The sequence below is a fragment of the Cervus elaphus genome, chromosome 18, assembly GCF_910594005.1.
Source record: "Cervus elaphus chromosome 18, mCerEla1.1, whole genome shotgun sequence".
Lineage (NCBI taxonomy): Eukaryota > Metazoa > Chordata > Mammalia > Artiodactyla > Cervidae > Cervus > Cervus elaphus.
The window spans coordinates 25091912-25111538 of NC_057832.1; positions in this window are offsets into that span (position 1 = coordinate 25091912).

The window sequence follows — 19627 nt, forward strand, 5'->3', positions numbered from 1 at the left end:
CAGGTGTTCTGGTGAACTTTCTGAGAGGCCTACACAGCAGGAAGCATGAAGGTTGTCCATGCATCATTGGCTTTAGTGATTTCTTTAAAATTTATATCAAGCCATCCAGTATCACCTTGCTGGACTTCAGGAAAAAGGAATTTTTTTTTGTTTGTTTGTTTTTTTAGTTTTCAGTGATACCAAGTCTAGAAAGTATGAGGAAAATTGGGAACATTAACCACTGGCAAAATGGCAAAAGCCAGTTTACCAAAAGGTAGAAAAGTTCTGCAAGGATATGCTATAGTTTCCATTGAAACATGGAATTTTTGCCCTATAACTACTCCCATTTTTTTCAAAGATCTTCAATGAGATTAATTTGTTTGCAAAGTAAGTCTAGTCTCATTAAAGCTGGCCTGATTATTTACAAAGTGCAGCAAGAATAGTGATTTATCACATAGGCTTTTTAAAAGTCTGCTTTGTGAAAACTTTAACAAGGAATCTCAGATTCACCTTTTACAAGGTCCTTAAGACCAAGAAGCTACATCAGGACCAAGCCACCAGACTTTCCCTTCAGCACCTACAGATTCACATGAATTTCTCTCTCTTCAAGGCTCACATGATATCCTAAACTTCCTGGGTCTGCAGGAAGAGACCTTCTTTACAAACCCATTAGGCTGGCACCCTGTAAGCCAAGTACCAGGCCAATATTCCAAGAGGGTTTTGTTAGCATCGGCTCCCTGAAATCAATCTTAGTTTCTTATATCTGTCTGGTCATATCTGATTCTGTGCACATCATTCTTAAATATGGCATTCCAGTCAAAGCCTTTGTAATATAACTGATGTTTCCAATTGTAACTTGTGATAAGGAAAACAGTCTTATTGAACTTATGCAAATCACTATATTTCCATGAAAATGAGAATATTCAATAAGACTTTCTGAATTCCAAAGAAATCCCTAGGGAGAAAAATGCTTTATTTTGTTTACAAAGATATAACCCACCAAATTGTTGTAAGTTATAGATTGCTTAAGAGAAAAGAGAGAAAAGATTTCTGCAAACAAAAAATTAAAGAAATGACATTGTTTCAAATAAAATACCATTAAAAAATTATAATCATCCTTATCAGTTCACTTTGTCCCATGTAATTAACTTGTTCTGCTTTACCTTAGATTAGATCCATTAGTTCATCAGTGTTCTGAAAAATTTAATCCAGTCTCAGTGGTATGATTTTAAGGTTATCAGAAACCTGTACTTTAAAGGGCTTGTCAGAGTACTTTCCATTCATCTCTCTGAAGATGGAACACTTTTGCCTATAGTTGACTGCAAAAGCTTTTGGATAAACCTTAGAGTAACCCGGTGGCTCAGCGGTAAAGAATCCGCCTGCAATGCAGAAGATGCAGTTTCGATCCCTGGGTGGGGAAGATTCCCTGGAGGAGAAAGTGGCAACCCACTCCAATATTCTTGCCTGGAGAATCCCATGGACAGAGGCACCTAGGAGGCTACAGTCCATAGGGTCACAAAGAGTCAGACACGACTGAGCAACTGAACACACATAGCACACAGAGTAACACAATAACTGTGAATGACAAAAGACACAAAAATAGGGATAGTTAAAGATCTATTGTGGAAAATTCTAAAAAAGATGGGCATACCAGACCACCTGATCCACCTCTTGAGAAACCTGTATGCAGGTCAGGAAGCAACAGTTAGAACTGGACATGGAACAACAGACTGGTTCCAAATAGGAAAAGGAGTACTTCAAGGCTGTATATTGTCACCCTGCTTATTTAACTTTTATGCAGAGTACATCGTGAGAAACGCTGGGCTGGAAGAAGCACAAACTGGAATCAAGATTGCCGGAAGAACTACCAATAACCTCAGATATGTAGATGACACCACCCTTTTGGCAGAAAGTGAAGAGGAACTAAAAAGCCTCTTGATGAAAGTGAAAGAGGAGAGTGAAAAAGTTGGCTTAAAGCTCAACATTCATAAAACTAAGATCATGGCATCCAGTCCCATCACTTCATGGCAAATAGATGGAGAAACAGTGGAAACAGTGTCAAAATCACTGCAGATGGTGATTGCAGCTGTGAAATTAAAAGACACTTACTCCTTGGAAGGAAAGTTATGACCAACCTAGATAGTATATTAAAAAGCAGAGACATTACTTTGCCAACAAAGGTCCATCTAGTCAAGGCTATGGTTTTTCCAGGGGTCATGTACGGATGTGAGAGCTGGACTGTGAAGAAAGCTGAGCACCGAAGAATTGATGCTTTTGAACTGTGGTGTTGGAGAAGACTCTTGAGAGTCCCTTGGATTGCAAGGAGATCCACCCAGTCCATCCTAAAGGAGATCAGTCCTGGGTGTTCATTGGAAGGACAGATGCTGAAGCTGAAACTCCAATACTTTGGCCACCTCATGTGAAGAGTTGACTCACTGAAAAAGACCCTGATGCAGGGAGGGACTCCGGGCAGAGGAGAAGGGGACGACAGAGGATGAGATGGCTGGATGGCATCACCGAATTGATGGACATGAGTTTGAGTAAACTCTGGGAGTTGGTGATGGACAGGGAGGCCTGGCGTGCTGCGATTCATGGGGTCACAAAGAGTCGGACATGACTGAGCAACTGAACTGAACTGAACTGAACTGAAAGATCTAGTGAGAGTTTGATATAATGCAATTGAGAAAGCAATTTGATTATTTCTTTGGCATACAACATAATAAGTGGAATTATTACTGATTAAAAAGAGAGTAAGGACATTGACAAAATTCTAGGAATTTACATACAGTTCAATTTGTATAACTTATGAAACATTTATATTAGTAACATATACCCATTCAAATAGAAATATGTAATATTACTTCTTATTTGACAATATTTCTCACATATACGACTTCTTTAGCCACTCATCTGCTGATGGACACTTGGGTTGCTCTCATACCATGGCAATTACAAAAAATGCTGCTATGAACATTGGGGTGCATGAATCTTTTTGGATTTTTACTTTGGTTTTTTAACACATACCCAGAAGTGAAATTTCTCGGTCCTATGGTAGTTCTATTTTGGAAACCTCCATACTGCTTTCTACAGTGGCTACTCCAATTTACATGCATCCCCACCAACGATATGTGAGGGTACCCTTTTCTCCAAACCCTCTCCAACATATTATTGCTTATAGCCTTTTTATGATGGCTATTCTGATTTGTCTGAGGTGATACTCTATTGCAGTTTCGATTTGCATTTCTCTAATAATTAGCGATGTGGAGCATCTTGCGCTTTTCTGCCATCTGTATGTCTTCTTTGGAGAAGTAGCTATTTAGATCTTCTACTTTACTTTTTTTTGTTTTTTATATTGAGCTGCATGAGCTGTTTATATATTTTGGAGATTAATCTTTGGTTGGTTGCTTCATTTACTCAGCTCCCTCACTCCCCAGGAAGGATCTCTGCCCATGTCTGCCCATGTAATCACCCTCACCTTCTGAGTCCCCTCCCAGGGGAACAAGTCCTGACCTAATCACTCCTCTTCCATTCCTACCCAGTTCCATCTGCATCTTTCTTACAGCCTTGGTTTTATAGAAATCTTTCTGCCTGTCTCCAGTTAGTTTTTAGTGATCATTGCTGCACATATAGATTTTTTTTTAATTTTTCTTAAAATTTATTTGGCTGTCCCTGGTCTTAGTTGCAGCATTCCAACTCTTAGTTGCAGCACGTGGGATCCAGTTCCCAGACCAGAGATTGACTCCAGGTCCCCTGCATTGGGAGCACAGAGTCTTAGTCTCTGGACCACCAGGGAAGTCCCACCACATGTAGATGTATTTTTAATGTGTCCATGGGGAAAGTGAGCTCCATGTCCTCCTACTCCACCCTCTTGATCTCCCCTCAAGAAAACTTAATATAAGCATTTATTATTTTTAAACCAATTAACACAAAGCTGTTTTATGAACTAATGTTAGCAAAACATCCAGAGGTAATATACATACATACACGTACATGTGTTAGTAAATTCTGTTTCTGTATGTTTACTTAACTAGTATAGTTCAGTTCAGTTCAGTTGCTCAGTCATTCCGACTCTTGCGATCCCATGAACCGCAGCACGCCAGGCCTCCCAGTCCATCACCAACTCCTGGAGTCTACTCAAACTCATGTCCATCAAGTCGGTGATGCCATCCAGCCATCTCATCCTCTGTCATCCCCTTCTTGTCCTTCCCCCAATCCCTCCCAGCACCAAGGTCTTTTCCAATGAGTCAACTCTTCACATGAGGTGGCCAAAGTATTGGAGTTTCAGCTTCAGCATCAGTCCTTCCAGTGAACACCCAGGACTGATCTCCTTTAGGATGGACTGGTTGGATCTCCTTGTAGTCCAACGGACTCTCAAGAGTCTTCTCCAACACCACAGTTCAAAAGCATCAATTCTTCGGTGCTCAGCTTTCTTCACAGTCCAGCTCTCACATCCATACATGACCCCTGGAAAAACCATAGCCTTGACTAGATGGACCTTTGTTGGCAAAGTAATGACTCTGCTTTTTAATATGACCTCATGTTTGCATTATTATCATATAATCTGAATTTCAGTTTTTGACAGATGTAACAAAGTTAAGGCTACCTACTCAATGATAAGAAGTTAAAACTTCTTACCAGTGTTCATGGAGAAGACTTTTAGAATATTTATTTGGCTTTGACAGGTAATTTTATGGAGGCTGTGGACTAAGATTTCAGCAGGGGACCCTGTGAAATACTATGTACTAGTTTGTTGTTGTTGTTTTTTAACAGACTTTTCCCTCTCTTTCTTCTTTTTTTTAATTCTTGAATATTTACATTCAAAGATGAGGTAATATTTATATCTCCAAAGGACTAAGGCGATACACAGTTTTTCTCTAAGAAGGAATTCAAAGGCATACCTGCCTATAATGAGAATTTTAGGGTAATTACTATTTAACTTTTTCTTTTTTTTAAGTTTTAGTCCTGTGAATTTTTTGTGTGGTAGGGGCCCAGAATATGGAAAGGCCTAGAGTTGGTGGAGTTGTTTAGAGAAAGGGCATATTAATTAATGTTGTAGTTTTTGATTCTTGTTCTAAAGTCTGTTCTCTGCCTCCCAGTCTTATCAGGAGAGTCTTAAATCAGTCAAGGCATTCTCTTGTACCTTTTTCTCTTTTCAGTCCTTTTTTTGTTTATCTTTTTCCTCTTTCCATAGGTACCAATAGTTATTTGTCTAGGATGAAAACTCTCTAAGAATCCTTTTAGATACAAAAGTCCAAATCTTCAAAGGCATATCTATATCAATGTGACTCCAAACCAATAAGCCTTTTTTTATGGCTTAAATATGGATTCACAAGACATCCCTAAAGTTGCAAAAGATGCAGCCCTACCCAAGATCCAGAGTTACTCCCAAAGATAGTCTCAGGAAGCGAATGTCTTCATTGTTTCAGGCAGTAAGAGTAGTAGCTGTGAAAACGTCTCTCTGGTTCTCCCATGATCATGAAATGCCTCCATTTACAGACCTGTTAATCTGTGATATCAGGTAGGCAATACTAAGATGAGGCTTTCTAGGAACTAACAAGGCAACTCAGACGGTAAAGAAACTGCCTGCAATGCAGGGGACCCGGGTTCAGTCCCTGGGTCAGGAAGATCCTATGGAGAAGGGAATGGCAACCCACTCCAATGTTCTTGCCTGGTGAATCATGTGGACAGAGGAGCCTGACAGGTTACAATCAAAGAGTCAAAGAATCAGACATTACTGAACAACTTTCACCTCACTTTTTTCAAATAACTAACAAGGCAACTAAGGTAGCGATGACAAAGGCCCTTTATGGACTAGGACTCCTTATTAAGACAAACTCCCCTAAGAGCTGACATGGCTAGACAAAGAATTTTTTTGGTTATTTCATGTCCAGGGCTCCTAGCCAGCTGTCTAATGACCTGACACAAGAATGCCACCAGAAATCAGAAAGAAAGAATATTCTCACTGGTCACAAAACCAACTTTTAGGTCATTCCAATCTTGACATCAATTTCCAGTGTCAGGGTTTTATCCCCACACCTCCAACAAATTTTCCAGTTCTCTTCAGATATAAACTGGATGGACCACAAATTTAACTCAATTCTGACACTAGCTACGTGTAGTCAGTACATCAGATCCTACAGATCAAGAACAGTCCCACAAGACTGCACTCCTAATCCAATTGCCAATTGTAAATCCAAGTTGTTATCTGTGCTTCTGACTGATCTCCTATAATTCAGAAGTTCCAATAACTGGTCTCCTACTTCACAGAACTCAGGAAATCAGTTTACTTACTAGATTACCAGTTTATTACAAGGATATTAAAGAATATGAATCAACAGCAAGATGAAGAGATACTCAAGGTGAGGTCTTCAATGCAAGAGCTCTCTCCCTGTGGAGTTTGGAGCCTGACATGTGGATGCATTCTGGCTCACCAGTGCAAAAGCTCTCTGAACCTCATCATCCTGTGGGGGTTTTATGGAGGCTTCATTTCAAGGGCATGACTGATTAATCACTGGCCATTGACAGCTGATTCAACCACTGGCCCCTCTCCCATCCCTGGAGGTTGAGGGGTGGGACTGAAACTTCCAACCCTCAAATCACATGGTTGGTTCCCCTGGAAACCAGCTCCCTCCCTTATGTGTTTTTTTAAAGTCACCTCATTAAGGCAAATTCAGACATAGTTGAAAGAGGTTTGTTATAAATATTGACACATTTATTACCCTTATTCATTGGGAAATTCCAAGGGTTTTAGGAGATCTGTACCAGAAACAGGGAAAAGACCAGATACATATATTTGATTTATATATTATAAATCACATTATCACAGGCATTTAAACAAGAGAAAGGGAGACTGTCATGATTTTCCTGTTCATGACAAAGATACAAAAGACAAAGACAAAGGAAAACAATGACTATTTCTGGGAGTCTAAGAATCAATAATCAACAGATAGGTGCCTAAAAACAAATTCAAATGAGTCACAGTCCAAAGAACCACCTCTCAGAAATGTTTTCTCCTGCCAATATGAATTTGGGAAGGATGGAACAAAGAGAATTTTTTTACCACCAAAGTAGAAAGGCTCAGTGCTTATATACTTGGGTTGAGCAAAGTATGAAAGTGAAAATGTTAGTCACTCGGTCATGTCCGACTCTTTGAGACCCCATGGACTGTAGCCTGTCAGGCTCCTGTGTCCATGGAATTCTCCAGGCAAGAAAACTGGAGTGGGCAGCCTATCCCTTCTCATCTTCCCAATCCAGGAATCGAACTGGGGTCTCCTATATTGTAGGTGGATTCTTTACCAGATGAGCTACCAAAGAAGCCCAAAAAGGGGAAGCTATGTCTGCATGGACTGGGAAATGGACTGGGCCTTCCACTTGGCAGGCAAGAATTCTACCACTGAACCACCCATGCACCAAAAGGTAGTAATTATGAAAAAAATAACAAAGATGTAATGAGACTAAAAGAAGATGAATCATTTTAACAAAATCTGTACAGATTTCTCTTGACCTGGACTCTCTGTCACTTGTGTAAGACTTTTTTTTCTCTTGATGTGTTACTGAAAGGATTCCCTGGTGGCTCAATGGTAAAGCATCCACCTACCAATGCAGGAGACACAGGTTTTATCCCTGGGTCAGAAAGATTACCTGGAGGTGGAAATGGCTGCCCACTCCAGTATTCTTGCCTGGAGAATCCCATAGACAGGGAGTCTGGTAGGCTGCAATCCATGGGGTTGCAACCAGTCAAACATATCAGACATGACTTAGTGACTAAACAACAAAGTGTTACCAAAATGCAAATCCATGTGCCCGACACACAGTGAGGCCAAACAATACCAGAACAATACCATTAATACTATTGTTGGACTTGCAGTAACCATTGCCTGGTAAAAGCATAGGGAATAATGGCCTGCAGCAGTGGCCACATGAAACAGAGAAAGGTGTACTGAGGGCCCTGCAAGGAGATGGGTTGCCTCATGCCTTAGAAACCCCAAATTCCCAGAAAGCTCTCAGCGAAGCCCTTTTCTAGGAAAGGTGAGGGTGGGTGTGGTGAGTTGCTGGAAATGTCTGGTCAGATCCTGTGTTCCTCAGGTCAGGTCATGGTCAGGTAACATGTTCCTGTCAATCTCCACCAAACAAATGTTATTCTCTGTTCTGACAAGAAAGGGCCAGGTCCTCAGGCACAACTATCACCCTCCAAGGTCCAGTCCTGGCTGAGAGGAGACAGACCTCTGCTCCATCAGAGCCAAGTGCCTGGACCCCGCCCAGCCATCATAACTGAGGGAGGCAGGCACCCAGGACCCAACTGCCCCTTGGCCTCCTCAGGCCACCGGAGTGCCAGGGCTGGGCCCGCAGACTGTGTACCTGGGAGGTGGCCACTGCCATTAGATCACAGGTGGGGACGAGGGAGAGGTTCACCGCCACCTCAAGGCCTGGGCCCGCCCAGTGGGCTGCTTTGCTGAGGGCTCTCGAGCCCAGCAGGACACAGCCCCAGCCCGTTCCCCTGGGCCCCCCAGGTCAGCTGCCAGCCTGAAGCCATGTGAGGAGGAGGGTCCAGGGGAAAAGTTGGAGACCCGCCTCTTAACCTCACTCTCTGTCTGCCACCCACCACTCCGCTGACTGTTGGCTGAAATAGACCACCAACAGCAGCCAACTGAGAACTGCTCGCCTGGGGGAGGGGCCAACTGCAGCGCTGACCAATGGATGAGCAAGACCACTAATGGTGGCTCGTTGACAGTTGCTCGCCTGGGGGAGGGGCCTATTGCAGTGCAGACCAATCGCTGAGCGACCAGTAGTGGTCTCTAGGTAACTGTTGCCTGGTAACCAGGGCACAGTGGTAAGGGAGCTCGCCAAGGGCTGTGAGCTAATGGATGCGCAGGCTGTGCTCTATTACAACCAACATAAGAAAGCAGCTTTTAATACGAAATATTATCTCGTAGGGGCTTCCCTGGTGGCTCAGGCAGTAAAGAATCTGCCTGCAATGCTGCAGACCTGGGTTCGATCCCTGGGTGGGGAAGATCCCCTGGAGAAGGAAATGGCAACCCACTCCAGGATTCTTGCCTGGAGAATTCCATGGACAGAGGAGCCTGGTGGGCTCAGTCCAGGGTGTCACAAAGAGTCGAACACAACTTAATGACTAAAACAACAAGAACAATTATCTTTCATTAGAAAAGACCTTCAAGCTGAGAAAGATTGAAGGCAAAAGGAGAAGGGGGTGACAGAGGAGGAGATGGTTAGATAGCACCACCAGCTCAACGGACATAAATTCGAGCAAACTCCTGCAGATAGTGGAGGATAGAGGAACCTGACTGGCTACAGTCCATGGGGTCACGAAGAGTCAGACACAACTTAGTAACTGAACAACAACAACTCAGGAAGGAGTGTCAGAGTGTTCTTGTTCCTGATGTTTTTTCAAGTACCTTTAGCTCAAAATAATCCTTCTGTCTAAGTGACATATTTAAAAGTTGCATGTTCTTCCATCCTTCAGTAGCATGATGCTTAGCACAAGGACGTCCTTAATACAGATTGTTGAAGAATGACTGAATGAGTAAAATAAAGCTGAAAAAATTCCTTCTTGTAGTCAACAATGTGCTGCCCTTTATATTAAGGGAAGAAGTTGGGGGGCCACTGATTTGTTTTGCGTTATATTATATACATTAATGTACAGATTAATTTTTATAGATTCATATAATGTATCCCATAGGATGTGCTTTGTTTGGGCTGAAATTATTAAACATTTTAATCAGCACTTAAAGATGAAATTTCCTCCAGTTTATTGAGATACAATTTATATTGTATTAGTTCATAGTATACAACACAATGACCTGATATGCAGATATTCCTCAACTTACAATGGGATTACATCCTGATCATCTATTGTAAGTTGAAAATATTCAAAGTGAAAAATACATTTAATACACCTAACCTACCAAACATCACAGCTTATCCTGCATGTGTGCATGCTAAGTTGCTTCAACTCTTTGCGATGCTATAGACTGAGGCCCACCGAGGTTCCTCTGTCCATGGGGATTCTACAGTCAAGACTACTGGAGTGGGTTGCCATGCCCTCCTCCAGAGGATCTTCCCGATTCAGGAATTGAACTCAGGTCTCTTATATCTCTTGCACTGGCAGGCGGGTTCTTTACCAGTAATGCCACCTGGGAAGCCCCACAGGTTAGCCTAGCCTACATTAAACACTTACAGGGCATTTACATTAGCCTGCAGTTGGGCAAAATCATCTAATACAAAGCTTATGTTATGACTGTTGAATATCTCATGTAATTAATTGAATACTGTGCTGAGAGTGAAAAACAGTTGTCTGGGTTCAGAATCATTGCACCCTCGTGGTTGTGTAGCTAACTGCCAGCTATTCACTGTATGACAGAGTACCACACTGCATGTTGTTAGTTTATGAAAAAAGCAAACTCCAAAGTTTAAAGTATGGTTTCTACTGGACGATATGGCTTTTACATCTTCATAAAGTTGAAAAATCATAAGTTGGGGCCATCTGTGTACATTGCAAAATAATTACTACAATAAATTTGGGCAACATCAATAACTTCACATAGTAACAAAAGTTTTTCTTACTGTTGTGTTGAGGATTTTTAAGATCTAGTCTTAGCAACTTTCAAATAAATGGTACACTATTGTTAATTATAGTCATCATGCTGTGCATTACACCCCTGGAATTTTTATTCCTCTTATAACTGGAAATTTGTAGCTTTTGACTACCTTCACTCATTGTCCCCACTCCCAAACCCTGCCTCTGGCAACTCCCAACCCTGCCTCTGAGTTCAGTTTTTATTAAATTCCACATATAAGTGACAACATAGTACTTTATTTTTCTGACTTGTTCCAGTTTACATAATGCTCTCGAGGTCCATCTACTTTGTCACAAATGACAGGATTTCCCTTCCTTGTTATGAATGAATAACAGTCCATTGTGTGTGTGTGTCCATGTATGAATATGAATGAATGGATTAAAAAATATGAAATATACAGCTGTTTCTGTGCTTGACTATTATAAATAATGCTACAATGAACAGAGGTGTGGCTGCTTCTTCCAGACAGTGATTTTATTTGCACTGGATGTCCAATTAGAAGTGGAATTGTTAGATCATACGGTAGTTTAAAAAAATTTTTTTAATAATTTTATTCATTTATTTTTGGCTGTGTTGGGTCTTCATTGCTACACTGGCTTTGCTCTAGTAGCGGTGCATGGGTTTCTCATTGCGGTGGCTTCTCTTGTTGCAGAGCACAGGCTCTAGGGTGCTCGGACTTCAGTAGTTGTGGCACATGGGCTCCATAGTTGCAACTCGCCAGCTCTAGAGCACAGGCTGAACAGTTGTGGCACACAGGCTTAGCTGCTCCGTGCATGTGGGATCTTCCGGGACCAGGGATCAAACCCATGTCTCCTGCATTGGTAGGCAGATTCTTTACCACTGAGCCATCAGGGAAGCCCTTTTAAAAAAACTTTTTAAATAAACGTTTACAGTTTTCCATAATGATTGCACCAATTTACAGTCCACCAACAGTGCACAAGCATTTCCTTTTCTCCACATCTTTTCCAACACTTGTCTTTAGTCTTTTGATGACAGTCATTCTAACAGGTGTGGGTTAGAGCTCATTGTGATTCTGACTTGCATTTTCCTGGCAATTAGTGACGTTAAACACCTTCTCGTGTGCCTGTTGGCCATCTGTATATCTTCTTCTGAAAAATATCTATTCAGATTCTCACCCATTTTTAATTGGATTGCTTATCTGTCAATGAGTTGTATGAGTTCCTCACATATTTTGGATATTAACTTCTTATCAGATATGTGATTTATATATCTGATATCTCCCATTACATAGATAATACTTTGTTGATTTTTTTTTTAATCTGGTAGATTTTTAGTTTAATGTAGTCCTATGTATCTATTTATCCAAGAAATCATTGCCAAGATCAATGTCAAAGATCTTCTTCCCTAAGCTTTTTTCTAGTTTTACTGTTTCAACAGGTCTAACATTTAAGGCTTCAATTCATTTTAAGATCTTCATTGCCTCTCAAAGCTTTGTGATTGTCTAAGCAGACTCCTTTGTTCTTAGGCTCCCAATAGTTGATAGTGAGCCAAGACTTGTCAGTGTCCCAAAGGGGGAGGAGCTCAGTCAGCACCTCAATTCAGGCAGATTGGAAGTCAGACTTTCATGCAGCAAATTGTAAAGTATGCAAATATATCTCTTTCAGCGGGGAACACTGGGTCTGTCTGGTGCCTTTGTATTGAGCCCTGGGGGTATAGCTGGGTTAAGAACTATTTCTTTATTTGCTACAGTCCCACTAAACCCACAAATGCAGGAACCACTGGCCAGCAGAGCCAGGCAATCAAGGAGAGCTCCCCTGGATTGCAGGTGCAGAAGCTTGGACACCAGGCATGTGCACAAGTTTTTTTCAAGGAAACACCAGCTGCCTCGAGTGGGCAAAGGTGGCCTTCCACATTGTAGGATCCTAAATATGTGCTAAATTAGGAGCCTGACCTACAGGCTGCAGCTCTTTAAAAAACCATGCAAATATAGCGCTTTTCAGGGAAAGACTGGAAGATGAGTGCTGTGTGTACTCTGTGCTGAGCCCTGGTAGGGGTACCCTTGATGAGTCCTGGTGGTGTTGTTTAGTCATCAAGTCACGTCCGACTCTTTGCAACCCCGTGGACTGTAGCCCACCAGGCTACTCTGTCCATGGGATTTTCCAGGCACAAATACTGGAGTGGGTTGCCATTTCCTTCTCCAGGAGATCTTCCTGACCCAGGGATTGAATCTGGGGATCACGTCTCTCCTGCATTGGCAGGCAGGTTCTTTACCACTAGCACCACCTGGAAGCCTAGCATCTTGGACTGGGATTGTCCAAAACAAGAGATATTTAAACTGATCGTTAAAAATAAAAAATTTCTGGATTCTCTTACAATGTGAATGCCAATGTTCCCCTTGGTGTTGGGGGTGGGGGGGGGGGATCTGAAGAGACAAGCCTGGGCTTTCTTTGCCATCAATCACAGCAACCCACCCCTTGCCCAGGCTGGCTCCACCATTTACACCTGCCTGGTTTCTATTTTTTCCAGTTGTACTGTGATATAATTGACAAGCAACATTGTGTATGTTTAATATTTATAGCACAATGACTTGACATACATAATATTGTGAAATGACTACCATAAAAAGTTTAGCTAGCATCCATCACCTTACATAGTTACAAAGAAAAAATCTGTTTTCCTTATGATGAAAATTTCCAGGTTTTACCCTCTTAGCAACTTTTCCTCTCAGCTATTGAGTGCGCAATTTCTGGTTGGGTGATGGTATATGATATATATCACATGTACAATATAACAAAGATGTTTACAAGGTTATCACCTGGGGGTTGTGGCCACGGAAGGTGCCTGCTGCATGTGTGAACATGCGCGCACACACATACATACAATTCAGCAGTTAAAACTGAAGGAAAATCCACCCCACCCCCCAAATCTTGTGGAACATTTTAGCTGAAGATCATCTTGCCCCATCTTGTGGCCATTTGAGAACCACACAACCCAGACCACTCCTGTACCTAATACAGTAGAATGTAGCTCTATCTGGGGATAACAATTAGCACTCCTGTACCAAATACAGTAGAACATGGCTTTGTCTGGGGATAACAATTGGATTGATATAATGTTGTGTTCAATGTGTTTCAGCAAAAATCCCAAATCAGTAGCCCATAAAATTTGATCTGATCAACTGATGCATTGCTTCAAAAAGCCTGCCACTTTACCCAGTAATGAGTCATTCTTTTAAATGGTGTCTTCTTCTCACTCCTAGAAACAGACTAATCTCTGGCTCCAGAACTTCTAACATCCTCACTAAAACCTCTGCTGATGAGCTTAACCCCATAAATTATAAAGGATGTTGATCATTGTATTGGGGGGCTCATCAAGTTTCTATGGGTCATGTATCCCCAAATAAAAATCTGTTCTTTGGCATCCATTATAATCAACAATTTCACTGGCCACGTGTTAACCACCTTCTCTTTCAATGTCTGGGCTGCCCGTACATTCCATTTCTTCATCTATAAAATCCAGCAACAATAGTGGGTACCTCTCAGGGTTGTTATAGAGACCTACCGTGGTTTTAGATCAGGGCTAGGATCACAGTGAGTCACCGGTACAGGTTAGGTGGTGTTATGGGTAAAGAGTGCTCAGTACAAGGTTTTGTCTTTTAGCTGAATTAGAATAAACTGAGCTTGCTAGTGTGGATGATCACACAAATGATGGTTTGTGTATGCCTGACTGCTCAAAAGGCAGATAAAAGCAGAGAGGGGTTGTCCACATTCTTTCTAATTTTGGATATGAGAGATCTTACCTTTTAAGAACCACTTTGTACAGGGGTGTTTAGGATGGTGGATCAAAGAGGAGGGAGATAGAAGTTTTAGGAAAAAAAAAAAACACATATAGCTTATACTGGCCTGAAACTGCTCACTTAATACCTATAACAAACTATGGAGCTTCTGTGCTGCGGTTTATCTCATGAAAAGTATACGTCATCTGTCAAATTTGGTATATGTTTGTCCACATTACATTTGAGAAATTCATGAAACTGTCTGGAGAAAACTGTGTCTTGGCTGCCACCTCGTGGTTTCTGTGCTATACTGGCCTTCAGAATGGAGCAGGAAACGGTAACCCACGCCAGTGTTCTTGCCTGGAGAATCCCAGGGACCAGGGAGCCTGGTGGGCTGCCGTCTATGGGGTCGCACAGAGTCAGACACGACTGACGCGACTTAGCAGCAGCAGCAGCAGCCATCAGAAATGAAATATTTCATATGGCAACAACCAATTTCTAAGATAAACTAACAATTGGAGTATGAATTTTTCCTTAGCATTGCTAAAAATTCTCCAAGTTGCAAAGAGGACTATAAATTAATTTCTGACCTCTGTTTACTGGCTAGCTAGGGCCTGAGATTAGGTAAGAGTTCACATAAGATCTAAATCACATAAAATCTACATTGAACTAAGCAGTGTGTGTTTGTGTTCATTACAAAGTTTCTTCACAATTTTTAAAAAGAAATTCTCTCATGCTTAAATTAGTAGATATGTTAAATAACTTACAAGCTATCCATTAAATGGAATATATAATCCCATTTGAAATACAGAATTAGAGAAAAATTATGGAAGTTTTCCATGCACATAATTATATTCTATACCCTAAGTCTTTGAAGGGTAACACAGAGAAGGGGTTAGCTCAAAAGCCCTAAATTTCTGGAACCCAGGATCAAATACCTCACTCTGACTAGCAGTTAGCTGCACTAACTGGGGCATATCACATATCACCTCGGCAGCACTCTCATCTAGAGAATGTGGACAAGCTCCATAGCATATACGTCACGGGGCCTTAGTGAAGATTTATATAGCTTTAAAAGCAGTCTCTGGCATCCAGAAAAGGTGACCTTTGGTCCTGGGTAAGCAAAATTAGGACAGCATGAGTAATTTTATTGCCAGAAGTCAGCTTCCCTCCTAAAAGCACTCCCCACTTCTACCTATGCTCAGGCAGCAATTCCTCAGCTCTCTCACCGATGCCTCCTTCTGCCAGCACACTGTTGTCTTGGCTGCTGCTGATCCTTGAGGGGCAATTTTCTGCTGGAGCCTCTGGCTAAGAGCACTCAAACTGATGAGCAGAGGGTCAGAACTGCTGCCCACCGGGCTTTGCGGTATGTCTCCCATTCTACCCTTTCCAAATAGTATGTATGTTTTGTTATTGTTACTGCCCTTCTGTTATATATTGAACAGACGGGGAACAGGTAACTTTTCTTGTAAGTTCATGAGGAGGTGCCACCTGGCACTTTAGTCTGTCACCCAGTAATCCTCAACTCTGGGCATGTGGCCAGGATAAGATGGAATTCTTGGTTGTCACTCTTGAAAAAGGAATGAGTATATTTTGTGTGTAGGAATGAGAGTGACCTGAGACTATTTGGTGACTGAAGGGTGGATTTGGGGAGTTGTTAGTACTGTTCAAAAATATTTGACTTCCCTTTCTCGCAGGTGCAACCTTGAAGCTAGGAGTAGTCGCATGACTTGCTTTGACCTGTGAAAAGCGATGTGTCCCTGCAAGGTGGAAGATCTAAGTTGTGGCACATGATTCACCAGTCTTTATCCCCTGCTTTGCTGTTCATGCAAGTGTTAGTCAAACTATGTTTCTATCAACTGGATCCCAGGGTGATATGACCCTTCAACACTGAGCAGAATCCACCAGAGGCCCAGTTTGAGCAAGAAATAACATGTTATTGAAATGCACTGAAATTTTGGATTGTTTTCTCATCATCTAACCCTTTATAGAAAATGATTATCATCACTGTGCTGCCCTGGGAAGTAATCCAGCTCTACCTTTTCTTGCTCCCAACTCAAACCCAAGGAGGCCCTTCCCCCAGTTCCTAATTCACAACAGAGACCCAGGCTGTAGTTTCATGCTGGCAATGGGAGGATCGTCAGGAAAGAACACTACAAAACCTCTGGAGCCAATCTGTCTGGCTAACTTGGGACTTCACCACTTAGTAATTATCTGAATGATTTTGGCAAGTGATGTACGTGTGTGTGTGTGTGTGTGTGTGTGCACGCATACACAAGCTCAGTCGCTTAGTTATGTAAGACTCTTTGTGGTCCCATGGATTGTAGTTCACCAGGCTCCTCTGTCCATGGGATTTTCCAGGCAAGAAAACGAGTGGGTTTCCATTTCCTGCTCCAGGGAATCTTCCCTACCCAGGGATCGAACCCTCCTCTCATGTCTCCTGCATTGGCAGGTGGATTCTTTACTAGTGCCACCTGGGAAGCCCCAGGGAGTGACTTAAACTTTGTCAAATAGAGATAATGGGGCTTACCTGTTCCAGCTACTGTCTGTGTAGGAAACCTTATCAAAATATAATGGTGTCCAATCACCATTTACCAGGTTCACGGACTGATCAGTCAGGAATTTGGACAGAGCACAGCATGATTGGCTTATTTCTGCTCCCACAGCTGAGGTCTCAGCTGGCAGACTCAGACTAGGAGCTGAAATCATCTGGTGGTTCACTGACCCCACACCTGGTGATGGACTCTGACTGAGACGGTGGCTGGGACTGACAGCCCTAACTCTTACACACGGCCTCTCCATGTGGCCGGGATTGCTTACAACACACATCTAGAGAGAAAAAAGCAGAGACAAAATGCCTTGTGTGACCTAGCCTCAGAAGTCACTTACTAATCGATTCTACTAGTCAAGGCACTCATAAAATTCTGCCCAGGCTCATGACGGTGGGAAAAAGACTGCCTCTTGACAGGCACAGCAAGGCTCTGGCAGTCTGTGGGACTAGAAACACTGATGTGGCCACTTTTAGAAAATAACATCTTCCCCACTTCCTCAGAGTGAAGGTTAACTCACTGAATGAGTTAATGCAATAAAGTATCAATACTAGACCAGTTGGTAGGTATGTGCTTGATGTTGTGGTTTAGAGCTATATGGAACTGCCTCCCTGTGGCTGCCTTTTTCTCCTAGGAGGACCCCACTCCAAGGACCTATCAGACTTCAGACCAAACTAAGGCAACCTCTCACATATGTATGAGAATGTATATATATATATATTCTCATATATGCATACATATATACATATATGTATATATGTGTGTATATGTGTATACACACACGCACACAGAAATCTGTATGCAGGTCAGGAGGCAACAGTTAGAACTGGACATGGAACAAGACTGGTTCCAAATTGGGAAAGGAGTATGTCAAGGCTTATATTGTCACCCTGCTTATTTAACTTATATGCAGAGTACATCATGAGAAATGCTGGACTGGATGAAGCACAAGATGGAATCAAGATTGCCAGGAGAAAAATCAATAACTTCAGATACGCAGATGACACCACCTTTACGGCAGAAAGAGAAGAATAACTTAAGAAGCCTCTTGATGAAAGTGAAAGAGGAGAGTGAAAAATCTGGCTTAAAACTCAACATCCAGAAAACTAAGATCATGACATCTGGTCTCATCACTTCATGGCAAAAAGATGGGGAAACAATGGAAACAGTGACTGACTTTATTTTGGGGGGCTCCAAAATCACTGCAGATGGTGACTGCAGCCATGAAATTAAGAGGCTTGCTCCTTGGAAGAAAAGTTATGACCAACCTAGACAGCATATTAAAAAGCAGAGACATTACTTTGCTAACAAAGGTCCATCTAGTCAAAGCTTTGATTTTTCCAATAGTCATGTATGGATGTGAGAGTTGTACTATAAAAAAAGCTGAGCACCAAAGAATCGATGCTTTTGAATTGTGGTGCTGGAGAAAACTTGAGTCCCTTGGACTCCAAGGAGATCCAACCAGACCATCCTAGAGGAAATCAGTCCTGAATATTCATTGGAAGAACTGATGCTAAAGCTGAAACTCCAATACTTTGGCCACCTGATGCAAATAACTGAGTCTTTTGAAAAGACCCTGATGCTGGGAATGATTGAAGGCAGGAGAAGGGGACGACAGAGGATGAGATGGTTGGATGGCATCACTGACTGGATGGACATGAGTTTGGGTAAGCTCTGGGAGTTGGTGATGGACAGGGAGGCCTGGTGTGCTGCGGTCCATGGGGTCACAAAGAGTTGGACACAATTGAGCGACTGAACTGAACTGAATATTCCAGTGTACACCACATCTTTATCCATTCATCTGTTGATGGGTGTTTAGGTTGTTCCCATGTTTTGGCTATTGTAAATAGTGCTGCTCTGAACATCAGGATGCATGTATACTTTTGAGTTAAGAGTTTTCTTCAAATATATGCCCAGGAGTGGGATCACTGGATCATATGGCAACTATTTTTCATTGAAGAACCTCCATACTGTTCTCCATAGTGGCTGTACCAATTTACATTCCCACCAACCCACCAAGAGGGTTTCCTTTCCTTCACACTCTCTCTAGCATCTGTTATTTATAGACTTTTTAATACTGGCCATTCTGACCAGTGTGAGGTGATATCTCATTGCAGTTTTTATTTGCATTTCTCTAATAATGAACGGTGTTGCCCATTAGCCATCTGAATGTCCTCTTTGGAGAAATATCTATTTAGATCTTCTGCCCATTTTTCAATTGGGTTGTTATTTTGGAAATTAGGCCCTTGTCCACTGCAACATTTGCAAACATTTTCTCCCATTCCATAGGCCATCTTTTCATTTTATGGTTTTCTTTGCTGTACAAAAAAGCTTGTGTGTTTGATTTGGTCCCACTTGTTTCTTTTTGCTTTTACTTCTATTACTTTGGGAGACTGACCTAAGATGACATGGGTACAATTTATGTCAAAGTATATTTAGAGACTCTGTAAAAATAAGCAAAGGCCTATAGCTCACCTTAAACAGTGTCCAGTTTCCAACTTACCGGCTAAATTCCTGGCCTGCTCACTCTTCCCATCAATCATTCTTGTATATACCCATGCACCAGGAGTTTCCCCTTCAAAAATTTCTAATAACTCACCTTTAAAATAGATTTCACAATCTGGTCCCTAAACAATCAATAAGCATTCAAATGAAAATTGACCTGTTCATTGTTACATTTTCTCTTCCTCCAACTGGGTTCAGAATGCTTTTCCCTTTTATGAGAAATATGTGGCTCTAGAACACAGCTTGGGAAACTGGCCTATGGG